This window comes from Takifugu flavidus, chromosome 17 (assembly GCF_003711565.1).
Source record: "Takifugu flavidus isolate HTHZ2018 chromosome 17, ASM371156v2, whole genome shotgun sequence".
NCBI lineage: Eukaryota > Metazoa > Chordata > Actinopteri > Tetraodontiformes > Tetraodontidae > Takifugu > Takifugu flavidus.
This window is the reverse complement of record NC_079536.1, coordinates 6,057,101-6,082,569: the sequence shown is the minus strand read 5'-3', so window position 1 is coordinate 6,082,569 and position 25,469 is coordinate 6,057,101. Positions and strand designations below refer to the sequence as shown.

Sequence of the window (25,469 nt, the reverse complement as noted above, 5' to 3'; positions counted from 1 at the left end):
TCATCATGGACACAACCTCGCTGAATTCCAGATCCTGGCTTTTATCTTTCTCTTTTATGATAGATTTCTTTCTCCCGCGCCGTAGTTTAGCCGGAGCAGGTCGGAGGCTCCCCGAGCCCTCATCAAACACCAAACAGCGGTTTGTTATTTCATGGTTGCGTGCAAGCAGAACCAGGTCATCTGCGCCGGGTTACAGGCCTGCTGGCTGTGTTCGCAGTGTCCTCCAAAGCGTGCGCCCTCCCTCACATGCACGCCCGGCTCTCTGCTTTGCCTTGGCTGTTGTGGAATTTACACATTTGACTCAATGCTATTTGCACGTTTTTTTTTTACAAAAAGCAATTGGACGTTGTGTTCTTCAAGCTAGTGTTTGAGATCATATAAAAGCACGTTTTCACACTCATTGATATAAATAGCCTCAATTGACTTTCAGGCTGTTAAAAACTTGCATACGTTCGCTTTAGAACGCAGGAATCACTTCCTCTTGCGCTGTTTGGCGTGTGTGAGTGAAAACGTGACCTTCCCCCTCTGACATTAGCGGGGGGTCAAATGTGCATGTAGGGCACCTGGCTCTGCACCTCCCTCCTCTCTGTGATGTTAAATGTCAACGAGCAGCATCCAGAAGAAGCGAGGTGAGCCTCCGTTCTGATGCCCGCGCCGGGCCATTTGTCACGTCCGCCTCCCCAAAGCCGCGTTCGTCTCGTCTTTTCCCGGTTCCAGTCGCGGGAAAAGGTTGACTTTTGCCGTTCAAACACCCAAAGTTTCGCTTCTGACCTTCTGAGACACGATAAGATGAGCAGAAATTGCCCCCACAGCTCTGCGTCTCGTACGGACACTCGCGCTCTTTGTGGCGGCGTCGCTTACAACGGGTCAACAAATGGATCCATCCCTTCTGGACACAGGTCCTGATACCCCTGACAATCACTTTTCCTCCTTGCTACGGCTCGCTGCAGGCGTTGCCGCCCCCTTCCCCCCCAATAGATGCAGGAGTTACACTATCACGCCGCCGATTCTGCACGTCACCACATCGGTTTAAGCGCGAAGATGTCCGCCATGACGCCTCGCCATCGGTCGGAGCCTTGAGGTTATGCGCGCCCCCCTCCCCCACTGCTCTGAAAATAAAAAAGCCTGCAGAGGCCCAATCATCGGATCCGCTCCAGACTCTGTAAGTGCATTTCTCCCATCTCCCCGAGGTTTGTGAAATGAGGGTCAATGGGTCTGTTATTGTTTTTCTCTGCCTCTTTATCCCTCCGTAGCTCCGCGATGTCAACGGGGAAGTGACGGCGCGAGCTAGCTCCCGAGGGGGGGAGGAGGGGGAGAGCGGCTATTGTAATTCCTGTGCGTGCCTCGGCAGCCACGCGATTGTTCCAGTGGGCATAAACTGTACCGTGTGAAGGATGGAGAAGAGGTGAATATCAGTCATCCGACCTCAACGGGTCAGAGAGGAACGGCAGCGCTTGACGAAATATCGATCGCGCGTTTCCCACCGAGCGGGACCGGGAGGTTGTTTATGAAATTATCTCACACCAACACAACCAAAACGACACGTTCCTTCTCTAAAGAAGGCTTGTGTTTACCAAATCAGGGTGTGTGTGTGTGTGTGTGTGTGTAGCCTTTAACCTGGTGCTCCGCTGAGAAGAGCAACAATCCTCCGGAGGCTCCAAACAAAGACATTTTTCAGCAGATATTTGCCAGAGCCTAAACAGCTTTGTTTTCAATCGGGTTCCAGCCTGCTGCCATCTATTAAATGAACGCCGGGATCGGTTATGAGTTGGAATTTTATGTCCCTGCCTGGAATGTGATCATTGCGCCAAAGCGCGGCCATAAATTTCTTTTGATATAATTGTATTAATGCAGCGAGTAATGGATGAGCATATGTTTCACACTGATTACTATCCCCGCTCCGTCGGCGAGTCCTGCTTGTCTTTCCCGTTGCCTGACTATCGGAATGAGAATATGTGCCTTGAGTTAATGCTGATTGCAGCAGCTGCCAACACATGAATCTCCATGGCAACAATAATGGTTGCCCGGCAACCATGCTCTTTTAGGGACACTGAAAGAAGCCCAAAGGCTTACTAAAAATATACGTGGGTATCGTACATGCGCGCAGGTTTGCGCCTGGAGCGACGAACGGCGACACGCTCGGAGACGCCGCGCGTGCGGCCGCAGCCTGTCGTTACCGGGACGTCAGAAAATGCTAATACCTTTTAATCACATCTGCATGCAGAGGCACAACCCCCGAACGCCTCCGTGGAGCTGAGGACCGTCTTCGCTCCGAGGAGATGGACACGTTTCTTCTTTTCTCTCCCGTCCGATCTGTCAGCCATCTTGGCTCCCGCTCGGAACGCAGGTGGCGCGCGCTCGCGCACCCACACGCAGCGGAACAAAGCATTCCATCAGTGCGAGTGACATCACTGCAGTCAGCTCAGCTGTTTCTGCCTGCGCTATAAATAGTGCAGCGGAAAGAGCGGATTGCCTATGCAGAAAATATTTAACTCCTGACCCTGAGCACAGAGGAGGAAAAATCGGCTTCTTGCACGGCTGAATTTCCGGCGCCTCGGTCCTGAAGTGTTTGTTCACGCTCTCCGTGAAGCAGCGCGTCGAAAAGCCGGGCAGAGTATTTAAAGATGGAGGAAATGTTTCATGGTGCAGCTGAACGGAAACATTCTAAAGAGGTCTCCAGATTGAATACGCAACTCAATTAACGTGGGGAACCGTGTTTTCCTGCTAGCTCTTGTCACGAAGCATGAAATTACACAAAGCGCTGACATTTGGCTACGTGGCGGCGGCGTATAAACAGGACCTCTGCGCGGGCTGATGGCGCAGCATCGACCCGCCTGTTCTCCGACGCCCGTGTTCAACGTGGCGTCTGTAGGAGTAGCGTGGTTGTCTCTAGGAGGGAACGCAGAGATGGCAGCACAGCTTCTGACTGCCAGCCACGAATCACACTCATCGATAATGCAATGCGTCTGCCAGCCTCCTGCCGCGGCTTAGGCACGAGCAGCGAGTAGCTACCGAAGCCGTCCTTCACCCCAGCTCTGCAGAGCCAGCCAAGCAACGGGCTGCGGTCTCTCTGGCCGGTCGCCAGGACGTGTGCAGGGGGCCATGCCATGGCGCTGGCCCTCACGGGTTGGCAGCATTGAGCAGCGCGAAGGCATTCAGCGGCGTGAATGTCCCTTTGTCTGCGAGCCGTGTGCCAGGCTAGCTCTAATGAGGCAACTCTTTGTGGCAGGCCTCTCAACATCAAGTGGACTGGTGGACTCATTAACCTGACTGCTGCAAATAAAGCAGGCAGGCACAAGAGACGCTTATGATAGCGCACTTAAGGCCCCGCTGAGCCCCCCCCAAACCACCACTGCCACCCCAACTCCCTTCCTCCCTCCACCTCCTCTCAATCCTCTTTTCCCTGAGGTCTCCCAGGCTTCCCTGGGCTCCTCCGATAGGGAGAAATCAGCCTCTGGCCTAGTTCAGGCGTCCCAAATAACGGCGGTGATTTCCTCTTTCGTTCTTCCCTCGGCTTCGCTACAAGCTCATCTGGGTCCGCGGCTGCAGGATCGACCACGAGTGAGCTGCGGGGGGCGTCGACCTTTCCGGACCGTCGTTCATTCTGCAGCATGAACGTTCCGCTTCTATTCGGATGCAGGCGCCACCAGCTGTGAGACAGCGTGAACGCAGACCGTTCATTTAATTTCCTTTACTCTCATCACACTGTTGTAATTTTTGTCCGAAAACAGCGACCTTTAATGCGCCGTTCTCCCGCATTCTGCATTAATTATACCGCCCGCCTCGTTTTAATTTCACGCACAACGAGCCAGAAGTTTTTACGCACCGTCTTGAATTTTTTAAAACGCATCAACTTGAGCTGATCAGCTTGACTTATTCAGGTCAGAGGAGCCGTTTCCAGCTCTTCTCGTCGCTAACAAAAGGGGTTTGCGTGCGTAGCCGCCGGAGTAGGTTGGGTCATGTTTTGGCGTTTCACGTAGCCGCCTGAAACTGTGTCAGTGGGGAGCACGTTTGCAGTCTGCTAAGAACAGTGTTGTGTTGGGTATGTTTCCCTTTCTTCATCTCTGGTTTCCCTGCAGGTTATTAATGTTCATTGTTATGTGTGATGTGTGTGGACCTCACAGATATTGATTTGATGTTAGCGTCATGTACCAGGTGATATATAGCTTCTGAACTTGCTCCAGCATCTGACCGTGCTGCTTGTATGTAGATGAGATCCTTTAGATATTCCCCAACGACGCCTCTATCCATCCCTTTTGCACGGCCTTGTCCTCCCCGGCAAAGCCGGCGATGCTAATCTGGAGAACCAGGGCGCTCTCGGTGAGCTCAGAAGGTACGACGAGGCTAACATGCTAAGTGCTAACTGCGCGAGCGCCTCATTTTCTGAAAAGGAATATTCATAGCAACATCAAAGAGGTTAGCACTCTTGATGCAGACAAATTGCAGATGAGCATTCGTTAACTAAGTAGGCCACCGATGTTTATTTAAATAAGCGCTATGGCTGCATTATTGATTTCGCCACCACGAAAATGATCTGACACGATGCACGTGGATTATGAGCAGCGGCAGCTCTCTGCAGGTGCAGCCCGACAGCCGGAATGAGGATTGAGGGGATTTATGCACCCAGGCCCAAAGACTGGTGCAGGAAATTCATGGAGGGACGTTCGGGAATCTGGAGTCGCGACGTTTTCCTATGTAGCGCCGCCGATTGGGGGCGGAGCTTGTGGACAAAAAGATGTTTTGCATCTGTGTGCACAAATTTACTGCAGACATAAAATATCTCTTCAGTGTGGAATTTATCATAGCATATCACGCTAGCTGTCTCGATTTGGTTGGAATCTGACAGTCGACGGCAGCGTTTGCAGTCAAAAACACTGATTTATTTTACCGGTTTGGTTGGGAAGTATTGTGATGGGTGTCTTGGGATGTGTCCTAATCAAATTAATTGATTAGATTCAAATGAATTGAAGCGCTGCAGCAGCACCAAACCCTTCTGTGCTTTATTGCCTTAAGAACCGCTGTGGATGCATTTCCTCACGTGCCATTTGTCAACACGTTTAGACCGATGGCTATCGACAAGCATGCAGAAAAACACGAGAGCCACAGAGAAGACTCAATAAAATTGAAGGATCGGTTGTTGTGATCTAAGGCCTTTCTAATTTCTTCTAATAGACTCCCTCATGCTTTGAAATGTGATTTAGGCTGCAGCAGTGAGTTTTGGTAGTCTGTTAGCCACTCGAACCATCGCTCCTCTTTGTAATGGGGACAACTGACTCACAGGCGGTGTGTTGCGTGTGTGTGGGTGTGTGTGTGCGCGCGTGTGTGTTTAAGACGCAGCAACAGACAGGGTGTATCATTCACAGCCTCTGTCTAACATGTGACTGAAAAAAATGAAATAATCGACGGTGTTCGAATGGGACGAAATGAATCCAGGTGTCAGAGCGCACGCTAATAGGCTGAACTCTGCTCGTCAGTTTCCTGCCATGATGTACACGCGTGTGCGAACAATCATGTGTGTGTTTTCTTTTTTTCAAAATACCAGTTTCATCTTTTGTGCACATGAAGAGGATTAATTCAGACACGAGTCGTCTGTGTGTTTATTGTAGAGATTGATCGCTGGTCCTAATGTGTGTGTGTGTGTGTGTGTGTGTGTGTGTGTGTGTGTGTGTGTGTGTTCTCAAACTTAAATTCGATAGCTTTTGTTCAATACTGAGCGATTTACCTGCAAGCATGTGTGACTGCAGGGAGAACAAACAGTATCATAGTGTGTGTGTGTGTGTGTGTGTGTGTGTGTGTGTGTGTGTGTGTGTGTGTGTGTGTGTGTGTGTGTGACAGGTGGTAAATGACATTGCAAGCCAACAGGCTGAAGTCCACCTCTCCGGGCATACGCCCAAGCTATATTATCAACTGGGTAGCTGGCAGCGTGTTCTGCTGTACTGATGCTACTGCCTACATACATATTGATCTCTCTCTCTCTCTCTCTCCTCTCTCTCTCTCTCTCTCCCTCTCTCTCTCACGCACACACACACACTGGCGCATGGAAAAATCCTTAAAAATGGCTTCCTGTTGGTGCAGTGACATTATTTAATTCCAAAAGCGCACTCATTTATGGGTGAAAAAGCTATCAGTTCTCTCTTTTTACTTAAACATCAATCAGCTCTAAATTATTACGTTATATCTCCGCACCAATTTAACCGTCCATAAATGAAGCGTTTTCCTTAACCAGGTCATTACAGTTGTCAAAATATTCCAACAGAAACCCCCCAAAAGATTCATGGATTTTAATATTTTGCCGTTCTTGACGGCGCCACGTGAAATCGTGCCAATCAAAAGAGCATTTCCAGGAGTTTGGAAGGTAAACGGCGAGTCGAGGGCACGGCGCTGACCTGTCTGCGTCATCCCCTGTGAGGTGAAAGACGAATCTTCTGACGCGCTCTCGGTTTCCCCTGCCTTTCCTTTGCTCTCTCTCTCGCAGGAAGTCATGCTTCATCAGTGCGCCGCGCTGGTTGACCCACTTTAGTTGGCCGCTTCATCCCTCGTCGGCCCAGGGAAGACGATTCAAGCGCCGCAGCGCCCAGCGCCACAGTTTAGCGTCTTTGTCTATGGATTTGGACGTAAAGGCACGTGTCACGTGGGTGGGAGGCTGGCAGCCATGACAGCTGCCTTCCTCGCTGGTCTTTCTGGGTGAAGCGTGCGGAGGGACGCAGCTACGCCGTCGCGTTGGGAATTTAACCCCGCCGGGGTGCTCCGGTAACAGGAAAGATCCCACATTTAGATCTCAGGTTAGGAAGCAAGGATGGATAGAGAGATGCTGAGGGGCTGGGGGGAGGGGACGGGATGCAAGGGAGGGAGGGGAGGGGGGGGACTCAGCAGCTGGCGGGGTTTTTTCTCCCCCCTTCCTTTTTTTCTGTCATTATCCCCGGTCCGTGTTTCATCTGGCCCCGTTTGGCGAAAGTCAAATAATACGCTCGCCGCGATTATGTGACAACTGGAATTCACCTACTTAGCTAATCCTGCATCAGGGTTTAGATTTCAATTAATTTCTCTCCGGCTGCTCCCCGGAGGAGGGGTGGGGGAGGCAGCAAGAGAGAGAGGGAGACCGGGCTGGGGGAAGGGAGCCCGCTGCGTGGGTGAGGAGGATACAGTATGATGGAGTGGGGTGGGGGGAGGGGAGGCCATACATAGAAAACAGAGATGGGAGAAAATGCCTGCACAGCACATTGAGACGTGGCGCTTTGGGCAGCGGGACGGCACCGAGCCACCAGCCGTGCATCTATTACGGCTTTTACCACCTTCGCAGGACCCTCGCGGTGCAACAGCAGCACGTGCACGCGTCTACACACCATCTACATGCCGGCGTTTGTCCATATTGCACCTCCAAACACGTATTTTTGTCCGTGCTTTACGCAAAAAGGCTGCATATTAATCGGGTCTCAGAGGCCCATTAGAGGATCAAGCCCCCCCCCCCCCCACCACCACCATCCCCAGGTCGTGTTTGTCCACCATTAGCCTTAAAGGCTGAGGGGACCTGGACGGTTCGGACCAGCTGAGCCTGTGGAGAACAATGCTGCCGGTTCTGCTCCCGTCCTCTGCTGTCATCTTCCTCCAGCTGCTGCCTGACATTCCTTGACATTCAGACGTCGGGCTGAGTTCGAACTCCCCCCCACTGGTATCGCCATGGTGAACCTTGCTCCATACCTTCTCCATTGTCCAGCCCAGCGTGCTCCTCTGAAGCAAGCGATTTCCCCAGCTCCCAGAATTGAAGCCGTAGCGATAATTATATTTTGACATTTCGCTTTGAGTGTTCTTTTTACTGATACGCCGTTCTCTTTATTTTTTTAAATATTTTTCTTCAAAATCGTTTGCTGCTAATTCAATTCGCTTAGAATTCTCAGTCTATATTCGACTGATTGCAAACAATGATTCAATTCTCAAACCCGAGTAAAGCGCAGTCATGTCTGCTACAGAAAGATAAATGTTTTTTTTAAAAAAGAGGTTTTTAATCTTTTACCTGACATTATTTCCTTGCTTATTCATAACCGTTCCGCTTCACAACCACATTTCTTTTCATTCGACCGTTTAATTTATTCCATCAACCTATAATGTTGCGTTATATGTGCGTAGAGCATCTAAATAGTCATCGAGAAGCCCCTGCTAATGTGGACGCTAATGGCTAAACTAATGAGATAGCTAATGACGTTGGTAGCTAAAGATAATGCCGTAGAAGGCTCCTGCGGGGGGGCCTCACCCTCCATCAGTTCTCATTATCAGAGATGGTGCTGTGGTGTGAAAGGAGGCTGATCCTTAACACGCTGCCAACTGTATTAATCTGCTTTTGCCGCCACAGCCTCACAGCGGAGTGAGCCGCTTCTCCTCACCTCAACCCTCTCCCCCACGCTGGCCGGCGCCTGCCCGTCATTAACCTGTCCCGTCCCCGCGTGGCTCCGCTCCCTGCTCAGGTGAAGCCCTCTGAGCCAGAGGTTCCCGGGGATGCTAATGGTTTCTGACATCCCATCTCCCTGCATAACGGGACATTCGGGCTGGAGAGGAGGGGAAACCTCCAGAGCTAAATGCAGAATCCGGGCCTCAAAGCTAATGACTGAGAGCCGTGTTTGGTAACAGCAGCATCATTTGCTCACTTCCTGGCAGCCAAGGAAATCCATATAATGCTCATGTGCATACAGTAAACATTGGAATCAGCAAACTGTTAGCAGAGCTCACTCCAAACATTCAGAAGATGGCTAACACTGCTAGCCTGGCTCTGGCTGTATTAGCACCGTGACAGCTCACAAATAACACTTTTATGTTTAAGCCGCACCAAAGCCGAAGCGTAAAAACTCAGATTGCTGCTTATTACAATGAGATATTTACAGTGTTTAGCCTTAGTTTGTACCTGAGAAGGTTAAGGAATAGGAGGAATTAAAAGACATGACACGTTACCCAAAAATAGCACTGATGACAGCAGAATTATATTTTTCAAAAGTATTTAAAATAAAATCAATTTTTCTGCGGGTCACAAATAACCCATGACCTTCCTGCTATGAGGTGGCGATTGACCTTGTAGCCTATATGCTAAGCTAATACTCCTACAATTACCCAGAATATCAACCTCCCCTTCCCCCTCTGTGGATGCTCCGCACCAAAGCATCGACGGCACCGAACATGCACAGCAGCACGCTCTTCCTGCAGCAGGCTACCTCCCGCACCACTCCTCACGCTATTTAAAGGAAAGTGCAAGCTTTGCCTTGGGCCTTAATTATGTCCAATTTGCCGAGCTGGGCCTGAAACCATTGGGGGGGGGGGGTGTCTCTCTGACCTATTTATCAATGCAGAGTATTCCTTCCAGTGACTGGGAGACTGAAGCAGAAAGATGCAGCGAGAGGGAGAAAACCGCTGCGGCATGATATGTGTGAATAAACGGGTGTAATGATGGAGTGAGATTTTTCCTTCTGCTACAGTTTGACAAAAAAAACAACACAAAACCAGCTGCTGTGTTTGTTTCAACCGTGCCAACAACAGCACGTTATCTCTCAACCAGACTGGTGCTCTTTCAATTGAGACTGAAGAAGCTTCTTGAGACCACATGATTGGAGGTAAACACCGAGGAGGCCATTGACCTTTCATTATAGCGTCTGATAAGGCCAACTATCTCCCCTCTCTTCGCTGTGCCCTAAATGTCAAGTCACTGTATGTGTTATAATTACTGCGCGCTGGTATTTTCCTCCCCTTTACGTTTCAATGCATGGAGAGCAAATCCCGCCAGTGGAGGTCTGCTGAGGACATGTCACGCTAGATTAGCCGCGTGTGGCTAATTTATCCCGCACTTGGGATGGTAAACTTTCCATTCCTGTTATTTGTTTGGAACCATTTCCCGAAGATAAAAGGCAACACGGAGAACGCTCCTCCCCTGAGTGGCGAGCTTGTTAATACACTCTCATTAAGAGGTTTTATGCATGGACAAATAAACAAATGCTAATAAACTCCTAATTATTTTCTCACAGCTAAAAATCTGGGATTGTGAATATTCATGTTTTAGGGCAATTATTTCTCCACCGCTCGGAATACCACTGAGTGTGCATTTTAAAGCTTTATTCCGCAGTTCGAAACTTCCAGAATAAAGAGGCAACTCTTGAAGTGGAGACCAACATTTCGAGATGCATTTGCTCAAGGAGCTAAAGTGAACGTTAACGATATTTTGATTGGGCTTATTATCACTATTATTATCACTGAAACCATCACATTGGGCTTTTTTCAGCGGGGGAGGGGGGATTCATTGTTTTATTAGGATTTTTTTTCTTCGTCCGCAGCTGAAATATCGACGTTCGCTTAGTGGGGAGAGGTTATGTCGCTGTTATGTCAAGGTAAAAGAGTGCCGCCCTGACCGAACATATGCGATGAAACACACAATATTTCAATATCACAATATTTATTTTTTTTTAATTTTCCCCGTCTCCTTTTTCTCTTTTCCCACAATAACGCGCGACACCGCTAATGCAATTTGACTCGCCGGTGCAATTGTGTGAAAGACGGTGGACCCGTTTCACTTAGTGTCAGGAAAAGCTTTTAAACTGTCACTTGGCCTTCATACAGAAACCTTTTAGAGCTCCTTTGCTTTGGACAGTGGCGTGTGAACATCTTGATTTAGATTTCAAGCTGCTGAGTAACTTCAGAATCCAGAGGCAGAGCGCTCCGGAACCTCGCTCGCTCTGATCGATGGGCGATATCTGGCGAACGAGAGGGTTGACGCACGCGGGCCGAGTCAGGAGTCCAAGTCTAGCGTGATCATTCAAGATGGCGGCCGTTGCTGATGTTTTGAGCTCTGCATCTCAGCGACGGCGCCGACAGGACAACTCCAGGCTGAATTCAAAGCCGGGACTGCCGACAACCGTGCGAGAACCTTTCCAGAGGATCCACGTTAGCTACCGGAGTCAAAACCGCGGGGAGGTAAAGACGTTAGCGAGGCCCTTTCTCAAAACGGCGGCGAGGAGAAAATGAAATTAGGACTTGCAGTGACAAAAGTGAGACGTGCACACGCTGCCAGGAAGAAGCGGCACATGAATAATGCACGGCTGCCGTGGGCTATAGATTAAGTGTGAATATTCATTCGCTAGCAGGTCCCTCAGGACCCGATGCAAATCCAACCAAACGCTGTTCTTATGAGTAAATAAAAACATGGACGCCACCGCTGCACAAGCCACACGCCGGCTGAAGGACAGCTCCAGTTAAGAAGTTTTAAAAGGGTTTTCCCAAAGTAGAGACACCCCCCCAACCACCCAACCACCCCCACCCCCTCCTTCTTCAGCTCTTAAGTGCTAAGTCACCAGAGCAAGGAAAGCCCATTAGCGTAAAGATGGTGGGGGAGGGCTGCAGTTTGAGTGATTAGGATGATTGGATATAGCAGCGCTAGGTTGCTCAGGTCAGGACTAATCAGCGTCAGAATAGAGGGAAGGTCCATAACGAGTAAAAGAGAGCGAGACCGCCGTGCGGTACCAATGCACACAAACAATAACACCTTCATAAAGCCCCCCCCCAGGCGACCCCTGGTGCATTCACTGACTCAGCGTGGAGATGGATTATCCAGCGCAGAGAATAGAAACAGAACAGCTAATATTTGGTGGAGCTAGCCGCCCAAAAAGAGAGGAAGGAGAGGAGCGGGACCAGGATAGATCCACATCTGGTGAAATCCCATCTGATATTTGCCCCATCATTAATATTTCCCCTTAATTATTCCTGCCCACTTTACTGCAAGGTTCTAATTTACATGTCACGGGGAGACGTACGAGTTGTTTTTGTCCTCGCCGCCTCTCCTCGTCTGTCGCCTTCTTCCTCCTGACGTTTCTCAACACGCAGAAATAATTTAGGCCACGCGACAAACCCGGGGCCTTTAATCCCGGAAAGCTGTCGATCGCGCATCAAGCGCCGCCAACTGAGGGAATCATCAAAGAAACTTCCCGGGATTTTTTTAGCATTTTTTTTTTTTTTTTTTTTTCCCTGTTTGGGCTCAAAAGTGTTTCTGGCATCACTCGGTTGGAGATTGGGGCTCTTAGAAATGACAGAAAGATCGGCGGCGGCTCGTTCGTTTGAGCTCTTTTCGGCGCCGTCTTGGCTTTTAGTCTGTCATGTAGTTTGTGTCGCCACGGCGATCTGTCATCCTGCTGAGGTGGAGGGTCCGCTTTGATTTGTTTACCTTCCTGATGTCACCTGTGCTCAGGCAGACAACGGCGCCGAAGACTGAAGGTTCTATTGTGTTCTATCATTCACATTCAACATCTGGCGCCACACCAAACACGCGTTCCGGGTGAGAACCTGGTAACAGACGGCTCTGGACAGGTTTTAGATCCAGATTGAGGTCTGTGGCCTGGAGGTGAGCGCAAAGCCGTGCATCAGCATGTCTTAATCCCAGAGAGCCGTAATCTGGGATTAGTGACCTGCTCCTAACTGGAACCAGATTAGAACATGCAGCGGGCTCGACACCACCTCCTTCCACCGCCCCCCGACCCCCCCCCCCAGTGGGAGGAGCTTGGAGGAGCCGCGGCACCTGATTGGAAGGCGCTCAGCGGTGACAGGGATCGCCAAGGCGATCACGCTGGTTTTGCCCTGATGGGTTGTGTCACGGCTCAGGCTGTCCTCAGAACCTCATCAGAACGCTCGTATACGTCAAGGCGTAATAACGGGAGCCGGAGAATTCACGCCCATGAGGTCCGCAACAAACACCGTAAATTAAGAAGCGGGGCGTGTGAGCGGCCATGTGGCAGATATTTGTTATATTTACACACGTGCACGCGGCGGCAGCCCACAGAGGTCAATCTCATCGCCCTGCTCACTGGCACACGGAGGAACTATAATCCTGCGGGGTCCGAGGTCAGCGCCATGCTGCCTGTCGGGCTGAAAGGGCAGATGGAAAACACACACACACACACGCTGCTACTGGGCTGGTTTAGAGGGCAGATGGTTATGTTGTGTCATCATGGCTGCCGGACTAAGATTTGTAGGGGGCGTCCGTGTTGATATTGAGAGGACGCGCTCTGGGTCGGGAGCACAAATTTGGTGTTTTACAGGGAGGCGGCCATTTTGAGCGGCGGTTGGCTTCATCCTTGACCTCCATTGTTCGCTGGATGTCTCAGAAACTCCGTGGCATAAATGTCTGCGTCTGATTCAGTCGAGTGTTTCTCTAATAAACGGAGTCAGTCGGAGTCTTCTTTCCGCCCACCACCGCGGTCCTGTTAAGACCCAATCCACTCGAGGCCTTTCGCAAGTCTCATAAAGAGGCAAAGCGATATCGATTCGCAAAAAAGTAGCGAAAGGCAAGACGGGGAAAAGCCTTTTTTCTTGTTTTCGCCCAGCATTTGGGTCACAATGCATAATCAATGGCGTGCGCGGGCAGAGCGCTGGTGTCAGCAGCGTGTTCTGCTTCCTGGATGGGAAGAGTTTCTCTCCTCACTTTCTTGCGAAGAAAAATAACTGTAGCCACATCCCTCCCCCCCAAAAAAATCTCATAAAAACACTTGCGTTTGTTTGCCCGTCACAACTCCTTTATTGCCACGGAGACGCGGTCCGGGGAGGTTTATGTTGCGTAAGCTGCTTCTGCTGCATCTCCGCTGCTAGTGTGGTATTAAAATACTGCAATTTTAAGGAATTTAATACATGTATAATCTGCTTTTGCTGGATTAGGCGCCCACATTAGAACAAATCAGGAAGATCCAAAAGGGCAGGACCGGGGGTCTAAATATATTCCCTTTATCCCTCGCTGCATCAGCCCCAGTTTTCAGTGATACGCTTCTGCACACGAGCAACGTGATTCTGCTTTATCGGGCCTCTAAAACAGCCGGCCGCTTCACTTTAACGTAAAACCTAAAGTAGACACAGAGGTTGGTTCCGTGGACGAGTTGAGAACATTTAGAACGAAACGGTGCTACTTTTAGACGGGTATCCAAGGAACGCGGGCGTGTGGAAGAGCCTTAGATGCTGTAAGGGAGGTGGGCATGGGGTGGCGGCCCTCAGTTAGGGTCTTCTCGGGCCGTCAGTCCCAGGATAGCACAAAGAAAATGGAAGACCCTTCATCCCCGGTCAGCCCTGACAGCGCCGGCCCTCAATTACTCAGTATCAGCACCTCCTTTGCAGCTCCACTCCACCTTTTTTCCCCCTCCGTTCTGTCTCCCGGTCGGGCCGCTGCAGCGCATCTGCGTGTGCTCCACAAGACGAGTGCAGAGGAGGAAAATGGGGAGGAAGGTGGGGGCGGGGTGCCTACAATAGGCTGCCTGGAGGTTCCACACAGCAGAAGGAATTTCACATTAATGCGCCTCTTTATTGGGCGTCTGCGTGGCGTCACCTGTCGTGGAAACAGAAAGGATGTTTTATTGATCCCCACTGTGATCGCTGATCATCTTGCTGATAGGATGTCAGCGATCGAGTCACCAGGACCTAAACTTCATGTTTTATGTATACACCTTAACTAATAAGGTCAACTAGCAGCGAAACGGCTGGCAGAAATCTATGCATTTTAATGGCGCGGCAGAACAATAGGCACGCGCCCAACACAATGGGCTGGGTGCAGAATCAATCATTGGAGGGGGGGGGACCAGCTGGAGCGTTCTACCCCCTGACCCAGAGGTCACCAACAGCCCTTCTTTTTTCACCCACCTTTCCTGGCTGCATAGAACAGTTGCTTTGTCATAGAAATAACCCCAGCGCGTGGAGGGCAGACGGGGGCGCCATTATGAAATCACTTCCCTTTATTCGTTAGGGCGGGGCCGTTCAGAGGCCCTCCCTGTGTCCCTGTGTTCCGTGACCTGGAGCAGATGGACGAGGGTTTGCGTCTGAAAACGGAAGCCAACACCTTTCCTTCACCTTGACCCCGCCCCCGCAGCCCCCAGCCCTGCTTTAAGGTCACGCTGCTTTCATTTTTTCAAGGGCATTAGTAAATCAGGGGACTCCCATTAGGCAGGTTTTCACACTCATTTAGTTAAATCCGAGCCGTTAAAACGGCGCGCGCGCTGTTTTCCGAGGGGATAAACTCCAGCTCCGTTGAGTGGACTTCACCACCTTCAAGGCTCAAAGATAAAAATAAAGAAACAAACACCGGCGAGGCAGTCCGACCTGCAGAGCAGCTGATCCGACACCCACCCCACCCGCCGCTTTAATGGCTTTGCGGCCCATTATCTGGAGATGGGCCTGTCATGGAGATTGGGCCTTAAAGCGTTTGGATCGCACGAGCGTACCGAGCGGCACATCTAGTGCGCCGGGTCTGTGCTAAAGGCTCGCGCCTCCATTCAGGCTTCACTTTGAGGTGGCTCCTGACAGGTGTAAGAGGCTTCTGCTTTATTTACTTGTGCGCGGCGATCGGGTTTGATATGAAAAGCCTTTGAATGCGACTTGACAACGGTGACGCCGGCAAAGTTAATGCATTTGCCTCCGTTCCTTTTGATCGTATCAGAATCAGCAGGTAGAAATATACGAATCCCACCGAGTGCCGGATCCAAAGTTCCGTCTTTTTGACCCAGCGACGTGTGCGGGGAGACGAACCCGCGCAGGAAACGATAACCGCCCCAACAGCCGCGGATTCCTCTCCGTCAGTCTCCCCCCGGTCTTATATTTCAAGGGTTAAAAATCAATACGGCTATTGCTGATGAAATTTGACGCATGAATGCATATCAGAGTGGACTCACCACACTTTTGTCCCATTCAGTTTTTGAATGCAAAGGGGATTGTGTTTTATTTACCCTCTGCTGTTTTCTCTCCATTTTCGCTCTTTTTTAAATCCTAAATCCAGCTTTTGGAACGCTCGGGGGCTGAGTAAATGTGATCGATTTCTTGAGAGTATGCCATCGCAGGCCTGCCTTATAGGAGTGGTTTTATAACAGAGGCACAAAGGCCCGCCGAGCCATCATTCAGCCCAGCTCTCCCATTGTTCACTTAATTCATGCTGAAGGATCCAGGTCAGGCCGGCGAGCGCCCTTCGCAGGTTAGAAGTCAGGACTTTTCTCCAATAAACCACAGGCAAGAACAAAACCACTCAAGTCCAGAGGTGCGCTGCCTTATTATCCGCTGGAAACACATCTCCACAGCTGTTTCTCTTCCATTTGTAATATGACTGTGAAACTAATGAGAACAGAACGTCTCTGAAATTATATTTGCTCAACTGGGTTTGCAGCGCCAAGAGCTGATATGACTTGAGATGAGAATATCAAGGGTGGTTATTAGTTGGGCGCCCAGGAAGCAGGTTGGAGACAGATTCGGAATCCGTGTCGTGCTGCTTCTGCAGGATCTGGACGATACGGGTGTAAAATGGCCGCGACCGTTGCGCGGGTTTAGCCGCGGAGCTCAACTTGTTTGTGTAGTTTTTGGATCTTTTCTTTTTTCGGAGCGTCCTCGGACCCGGCTACTGTAGCCCCAGAATATCTCCTCCCCATCCCCGTGATTGCCGGCATCTCTGGAGGAGAATTAATCTGCTCCAAACAACCTTCTATTTTCCTCCAACCAACTATGTGTCAACCGCCACTGAAACCAATTTGTTTTTGGCCCGTTTTCTCGGGCTCGTGTAGCAGGACCGACAGACTCGGTGTGGCGTGTTGTTTCAAAAAAGGAGGCGAGGGGTGGGGGAGGGCACCGACGTTTTAATCTGATTAGACCTGGCTAAAATCCCAAACCCGGGCTGAAGTGCAGTGCTTGTGGTTTCTGAACGGCTTATGCTAAGTCTGTACCATGGAAATAATCTACCCTTAAAACCCAGGAAACAAATCAGCTATGGTGAGGACATAAGTCGCTGTCATTACGGAGTCATTAGGAGAAACATTTCCATAGTCCATGCAGGCCAACAGCCTGGCAGAAGGGGGCAGTGTGTGTGTGTGTGTGTGTGTGTGTGTGTGTGTGTGTGTGTTTAAAGTCCCTCTGTGGGTGTTTTAAATAGACGTAGCATTAATATCAGGTTATTTACAGGTTCTCTCAATTGATTAAATTCCTTATTTGTCTCATCTGTGTATTTCCTGCACGAGCGCGCACGTGCAGCTATCCTCCGCTCACGTCTGTGTTTCTTTGTGCTACTGTGGGATCGCGGACCGGCTTCTCTGGTGCTGAATAATGAATCAAAGCTTGGGAGAGGAGCAAAGTCACACTGCAGCAGTTTGCCTCTGAGATGCTTTTACTTTAGCTCAGCCAAACAAATAAAATCTGGGGGGGGTCTAATGAGGGCAAGACCGTGCTCTCACCTTTACAACAAGTGTCATTAAACTGCTAATCTTTGTTACCTGGTTAAATATGAGGGGAGTAAAACTGCACACCTAAGTGATTATTTTTGCTAATAGGAGTGTTAGCATTGTAGCCGTAAGACAAGCGGAAGTCATTTCAGAAGATCAGTGGAAAACCCTCATAAACCTGCACTTCGATGGGTTTGGTAATAAATAATAAACAAAAAATTGTTTGTGATCAATAGTCAATTGACATTGAAAGAAAAGAAGCAATAAAGAGAGGAGGGGGAGGAGGAGGATATATTATCTTTCACTGCCACCTCCACGGGCAGGGAGCCCTACAGCAAGGCAAAATCTTCCTAATAGCATTATTAAACTGTTTTACCACAGTTTACCATGTTGCCGACCACGGCGGTTCATTGTCTCATTAATAGCCTCCCAACACAGTGCAGATTTCAATATCAGTTGGCTCTCATTATCTTTCTTCTCTGATACCATTTCATTTTGTGCGGCCTAAATTAAATGCAAAAACCATAATGCAATTTTGCTGGAGGAGAACATGGCGGCTAATTGCATTAAGCTGAATTGTCAGTGGCGTGCGTAGCAGCTAGCGCAGCGCCCGCGATTAATGCCGGCGACCCCCCTCAGCAGCAGGTGCGCCTCTGCCTGCGCCAGCAGTCCATCCGATTACCTTAGCGGAGCTCCCGCAAACTGAACACCATCCATCTAGGTTAGCACACCGGCGCAGGTCTGTTAGCGGCGACGGACAGCGATAGATGGCGGTCTGTGCGTGAGTGTCACTCCGACTGTTGCGGGAACGGTTGCTTTTACTGCTGTCATGTTGCAGCGGAGGGCGGCTAGTCATAACCTTGGGCTGGCGGGCCGAGGCTATGGGCGAGTTTTACAGCAGCAGTAAGACTACGCCCGCACGTGCACACACACACACACACACACACACACACACACACACCACACACACACACACACACATAAACACAGGATGGCGTTGGCAGCATTCCAACAGGCTCAGAGCAGTTGGTCTAACCAAATTATGAATTTACCAGATCTAAATTCCATAGCTCGAGTGCACATTCTGTCACATCAGAGGCGCGCGCAGAGGCGATTATTGTTGCCCTTTGAGTTCTTGATAATCCAAAGAGTAATGAAGGTTCACGATTGGAAGCAGCATACTCGTATATGAATTGTTTGTGTCTCTTCATTTAATACTCGAGAAATGTGACACTCCATTAAATGTGACACTCCTCAAAAAATCTATTAAATTCATCCTTCGGCTCCAGATTTCACTTCATGACAGCACAAACCCCGGTTTTGCAGAGGGATAGGCCTCACGTGCCTTGCTCTTATTTTTCTGGCGACCTTTCCTTATTCCTTCTTTCCTAACATAATATCATTTTGGTCGTTCCGGCTTTCTGGAATTTTCAGTGTACCATAGAAAATAACATCACGTAATCTGTAATGAACACACGAGTCACTGCTTTATTACACCACGGGCGGTTCCAATCACCTCTTCTTGAATTTGATTACGCAGGAAGTCTCCTGCTAGTGCTGGTAGTCAAACTCCACATCTGCTTGTTGCATTAATTATATTACCCGTATGCATACATGCATAATTTATGCATGTATATAGACAGGGATCTCAGTTGTTGTTCCTGGAATCTCTCTCTTCCACTTTGGGGGGTTACAGCTCCCTAAAAGTGACGACCTGTGGTGCCTCCATGGTCCCCACCCCACCAACATCTTCTCCAGCTCCTCCTTTAGCTTCCTTCTTCCTGATGTTACTGTCACTGGGAATAGCTGGAACTTCCAGCCCACACACACACATATGTGATCTGCATAGACCTTGTATAACAAACTCTAATGATCTCTGATCTCATCTCTGATGAAACTCTGATGAATGCTGTTATTGTCCTGCTGAGGTACTTGAGGGGTCTGCAGCTCCCACATCCTCGTCATACATTTCCTACACCTTCAATCTATTACACCTGTATTATATTTTACCCCTTTATATCAGCCAACAGGCTAATATCCAATTTGTTGTTTATGTGCTCACAGTTGGGTGGCTAGCATAAACGTGCTAGTACACTTTGCTTCATTATTTACAGGTTTTTATTTTTTTCACAGCAAAACGCTCGCTCCTGGTTAGATCGGGGTCTTGTCGTGAGCGGAGAGTTTTCCTGCATTACTGAACCTCATCGCTTGTCATCCAGAGAGGTTTAGCTTTTATCGAGTGGTGCGGTGGTCCTGCTGTGCCGTCTCTCCCTGCCTCCAGGATTAAAGAGACACCGTGCTCAAGACGTGACTCCCCCACTGAATTCCCTCACTCCCATGTCCCCGCTACCACTCCCGTCCAACAGAGACGTTATGTAAGTTCGAGGAAACATCCCTTACTCCATTTATTAGATGAGAAAAGAGAACGAGCCGTGCTTTATTACTGTCAGGTTCTGACAAAAGAATGGATTGGCATATTTATATATTATCATTTGAAATCCTAAAACACGCCGTTGTCTTCCAGAAATAACCGATATCAGCGCCTTAGCGCTTTAAACAGAGTGGGAAAATAGACTCCTCAAAGGTCCCGTGACAACAGCCAAACCTGCTGAAGATGAAACACTCTCTAACGGAGTCAAAATAAATAAGAGGCAGCAACGTGGACCTCTGTGAAGAAGCCACTGGTCTATTTTAGGGGTAACGCAGCATGTGAAGCACACATACGCGGGGACCACACGCACTTGTCTCCCCCGTGGTTGACCGCCGGTCACATTAGTCCATCTGTAGCTCCCCCACCGCTGTTTCAGGCCTCAGCCAATTTACATCTGATTATGCTGATCTCTGCTCAGACCTGGTGCCTCAAACAGAGAGAAAAGACTCCCCCGTTTTACCCTGGACTCACCCCCTAAAATGTAACACAGGTGATGATATACTACAGGGCTTTTAAATCAATATTTGTACATGGGGGGACAAATATCTGTCCATTTTCCATGTGTAACGTTTATGTTTTGATGGTTTTTAAATCGGGTGACCTGCGGATGATAATTATTGTTGTTTCATTCCAGCACGCCAACATCCTCGATGACGAATACTAATGGAAAATCACCCGCTGATTAGTGATATGGCGGAATGTTTGGCGCCGAGGCCGCGCTTCTCAGATGAAGTGCCGTATTAATAAACTTGACTGAGGGAAAGGGAAGGCCCGTTGATAGGACCATAATTTTTGTTATAAGGAGCCTGCGTGTGGGTGGACGGCATCAACCCTCGAGGTTGCCACTCAGCCGCGGTGAGTGACAAAGCCTGTCTATTAAAGCAGCTACAATTTTGCTGCCGCTCACGATCGATCCTCGAGCGGCGCCTCTAAAATAATGCATCGTAATGAGGCTTTGGAGGGCCTTCGCTAAATGATAGAGAACGCTTTTAGAGTGACACGGAGACGTGGACATTATCTCTCTTTAACTTCCCGGACAATGAGAACTTTAATATTCAAACTGTGTGCACATCACTTGTTCCATTATGGCGTGGGGGGGGGGATTCCTGTTAAATTTAGACTTGGAAGACCCAAAGTGTGTGCGAAACACCTTGTGGAGGCTAATTTTTCAAACACCGCAATCTGGGTTTACTTGTGAAATGTGGCACGAGTAATATTTGTGCTTAATTAATTGAATTTGTGATCATTCAAAGCTAAAACTGACATCAAAATTCTGACCGGACTAATTGCACAGCTGCACAGTGGCGCCCTAATCAGCTGCCAACGTGATTCCAGATGCATCCGATGAACATAATACAACGATAATCATGCCGACGATGTCAGTAAATGACCATAATCAGCCCGTAAACATCACAAAATAAAATATATTCAGCTGCTCTGACGTTTAAATCGCTGCAACGACATGAAAACTGGTGTGATCACCCACTAAAAGATTGTTTTCACTGCGCTCTCTCTCACACACACACACACACACACACTCGCACACCGTGATGAGGTGGGATTCTCTGATTCAGCAAATCAAGGGCCTCTCTCCTCAAGTTCATATTATTGATGCTGCTGTAGGGCCACAGAGGATGCTGAGGCACGAGGCAGGTTGTGGGGGTTGGAAGCACCGTGTGGAGGGCTGGGTGAGTGTGTGTGTGTGCATGTGTGTGTGTGGTGGTGGGGGTTTCGTTGCAGGCAGGGTCGGAGCTGCAGATTATTCTGGGAATTGCCAGCTGCAGTATCTGCAATCAGGATCAAACCAGTTCCAGTTTCGGGGGGTGGGGGAGTCACTGTCGATTTTTGTCAAGCCTTGCGCTCGCCTGTGCGTCTCCCAGCTGAGCGGGACGCCGTTCGCCGGAGAGATGTCGGAATCGTCCCACCGCCTCAGCCTCTCCTCAATAATTCATCCTGCCCTGCTTGGGTTTATTCTGCAGGTCTGCAGCTGCTGCTCTCGTCCACCTTTTTAATAGAGCCGGCAATTACCAGCACTGACACCTTTATATTTAAATAATACACACACACACACACGCGCACGCGCACGCACACACTGTGAGCAAAATCAATAGCGCCTAGAGAATGTGTGATGAGAAGCGATCCGCGTCTTTCAGCCATCTTGCCTCCTGCAGGATGCACTGAGCAAGACATCCAGCACCTCCCCCACCCCATCTCAAGGATGGTATTTGGTCTTCATTTCCTCTTTTCACTCCTCTTCTCCCAGTATCTCCCTTCACACACTCCTCCTTTCCCCTCCAGCTCGGCGCCGAGGTCTGCGGGGCTCGTGGGGCAAGCGGCGGAGCCCTGGGACAGACCCTGATTAAACCAGCCCGTTAATGACAAAGGCCCCAATGCTGCGGCTCACACTAATCCTAATCTGTATGCATCCGCAGCAGCACACACTTCCTCCCGTTTGCTCTTTCCTCTTGATGCCAGACAAGCGGAAACGCAGGGGCAGCCATTTTGGAACTGCTGCCTGGAGCTGTGTGTAATGGAGGAGCTGCGTCCCGGATAGCTGCAGATCCGGCCGCGGCGTTTCATTCCGCCTGCATGTCCTTATAGTCACTTTAGAAACACGTGCAGGAAGGAAGGAAAAATCATCGCTTTAGCCTGACGCTACAAATTTGCAACACATAAGAGAAGCAGGTTGGTTACCTGGGAGCGAGACTGATGAGCTCACGACACAGCGGGAAGGTGAGCGGTTTATTTTAGCAGTGGGGCGGGGGAGTCCGCACGTCTCCAGTGATGCGCAGGTGATTTCTTTCGGCATGCCCGTGAGTGCCCTGAGGCGAGAGGGATGAGGGCCATAGAGGAGAGAGAGAGAAATCTGGCCCAGAGAGGCTGGAGAAAGCCATTAAAGAATAAGAAGGGATGAGCCTAACGGCATATATTTAGCATTTGCAGCTCCCTCCTATATGGCCATGGTAGGTGCCCAACATCCCGCCCAAAAAAAGATTTAAAAAAAGAAGCAAACGATGCTGTTTCTGCTGCCTGGGCGCAAAAGAAGCTCGTCACATCTGTGCAGGAACCGCTTTTACCACGATAAGAAACAATGGAGTTTTAAAAAGAACAAGAGGGACTGGTTTAGCACTCGGAGTTATGGATGCTGGGAAAGGATCCTGGGTGTCGGAAAGAAGAGAGGGGATTAGGAATTTCAGCAAATCGGAGGGCAGCACGCAGAGAAATTTGGACGCCTCTTTATGTTTCCTTTCCTTCCATTCTTCCTCCCTTTCACAAGTTTAAATTCTGCCTCCTTCTCCCTTTTGTCTCCGTCTTCGAGCTCCTCAGCTCTTTGACTTAGTGGATTTTGCGCGACTTTTCCTTTTGACATCTGCCTACATCGCAGCCGTCCGCTGCTCGTGCAGCTGCGCCGCACCAGCAGCTGTGCACGAGTAGCATTGCAGAGGTGCTGGAACCTCTTAAGTCTTAAAAGAAAAAGAGGCAACTCTATTCTAGAATGCAGCGACGTATCCATGTAACCCAAGAAAAAGCTTATGTTTGATGATGCAACATCTTGTTTTTAAAGGTTTCCACAGTGTAGCACATTAGCAGATCCCTCCTATATGGCATCAGTAAACACTGGGCTCTGGTATGTACTCATTTGCTAATAGATTGCAACACTAAAACTATAACATTTCCCTAACAACTGAAAGAGCGCTGTATCAGTCTGTATCAGAACGAATATCATCTTCCTTTCCAAAATGTCAAACCAGTCTATTGAATTGGTAATAACGTCGCCCCACCTCTGGATTGTGGTTTTAATCTAGTTTAGAACAACAAACATTGCCTTTTCATCGCACCAAATTCAAAAGGAAAGCAAAGAAACTGGTTGCTTGCAGGAGAATCTGGGATCCCGAGCTTCAGACATGCTCACAGTCATTTTCATCCTGCCCTCTGATGAATAAGAGATGTGCTTGTAATTACTGGGTGCTTTGCAGAGTGTGATTGTGGAGCTCCGAGGGTCAGCGGGAGCAAGGTTTGAGCTCCTTCATATTTACCAGGTAGAAAAAAAGCTTAAAAAAACAGGACCGAGAGATGTGTCTGGATATCTAAAGATCACAAAGCCGTGGTCAAGACTGTGTTGTCACCTTTGGCTTTGGCGAGGCAAAGAAACGATTTACTGACCTGAAAAAAGCTCTGAGGCGCAGGTACGGAGGCGACAATCGAAGATGAATTAAAGGCCGGGGCATCTTTAATCTGCCGTCTCAACGGCCTCAGTAGTTTGGGTGCATTCTGTAAAAGAAGTGCGTCACCTTTGGTGTGAAACTCTGACTTTTAGAGTCTGACTTTTGCAAAGATGCAAATTGAGACTGGAATAAGCTGTTTTAGCCACATTTCTGCAAACCATCTGCAGAAGGTGCAGTGATACAGTCATGGAATATGAGAAAAGTAGGGTAATTGAAACTCCGACATAGGAGGCAAAGCTCTGTGTGTAAGCAAAGGAGACCAAAATAGATGCTAACACACAGACTGAGGCAATTAGAGGGAACTTTCTGGCCAGTTGATGGCCACTTTGAGACGCTGAATAACTGAAAACAGCAAAATAATTACATTTCACCTGCATAAATTAGATGTTAAGGGTTAAAGACAGTAAGAGTGGCTTGTACATTCACAACTGCAGCTCAGCTGGGGACAAAACGTGTTCTTCTGAACCGTCCAAGTCCTGCACAATATCTTCTCTGTTAAAAACGAGACTCCTTACAGTAATGGCAGCATTATTCTCTCAGCTTAAATGATGCTAATGGCTGTTCTTGCAAAGGCTCCTCGTTCAAATGACCGTCCTCTTAGCACCGCGCGTTCAAGGATAATACATGGGAATTTGGCGCATATTGGAGCCTCCATCCTTTAACAAGGCACAAGTGGATCTCATATCCTCCTCTTAACAGCAATAGTGGAAACATCAAATATTGAACTTGGTAATTTGATGCTTAAATTGCACGAACTTCCAGATGGAGACAAAAGACGAGCCCTCGTCCTCCCTCTCCACGCGCGTAATTTGAATCAGCGGTCGCCGTTCTCGGCTCTCAAACCGCAATCAACGCCGAGGGTTGTGAAATATTTCCAACCCAAATCTGTCCATTTGAATATCAATGGTACGCACGGTAGAGTGCATTATGATAATAGTGTTCAATTATGTCTGCACGTCTCTCTCCTCTGTGTCCAGCCTGGATTAGGCTGTGGAGCCTCGAGGCTAGCCTGCCCGTCGCGTCGTCACTTCCTCTCGGGCCACAAAAAGCCGTCTCCCAAGCTCTCGCGGCCGATCGAAATCAATTAATTATCGCCAGCACTTCAAAATGATAAACGACCTTTATCTATCACCTCGCCGATCGATGGCTTCACTGTGACTGAGCTAACGTTTCCCTCGTCTTTCAGCGTGATCAATCCAGAAAGTCACGGCGCAATATTCACGCTGAACAAGTACGACGAAGGCAAATCAATGTTATTAGCGGCACGGCTGAAGGGGGAGCGTTGAAGAAGGCGACGGCGGCGGGTCACAAACAGAGCCTCCTCCATCGATCACAGCACGCCAGAGTCCTCGCGCAGTTTTCGTAGGCGCTGCAGTGGCTCATCGGGCCGGGCTTTGTTGCCGTGTGGCGGTTGTAGATTATTCTTCACGCTGAAGACGTCGGCGATCGCAGGACCGAGATGGAACGGCCCGCTGCACCCTGAGGGTGAGGAGGGTGACAAGTAACGCCTGTGTTTGATGCCGTAGCAGTGACCTTTAACCTTTAGTTTGGAAAAAAAAAGCACATTTCATGTCAACACATGCATTGTTACTTGATTATTACACAGCTGCCATAGTCTAT

At 49.2% G+C, this 25,469-nt stretch overlaps 1 long non-coding RNA gene across 1 annotated transcript; it reads right to left on the bottom strand.

Annotated features, from left to right (window-relative positions):
* Positions 1-21,028: 21,028 nt before the first annotated feature.
* Positions 21,029-23,000, bottom strand: LOC130514078 (uncharacterized). The gene is made up of 2 exons (XR_008946904.1): positions 22,318-23,000; positions 21,029-22,227 (listed from the first exon to the last, which is right to left on the bottom strand). It is a non-coding gene; the product is annotated as an uncharacterized LOC130514078 (long non-coding RNA).
* Between the last annotated feature and the right edge of the window lie 2,469 nt (positions 23,001-25,469).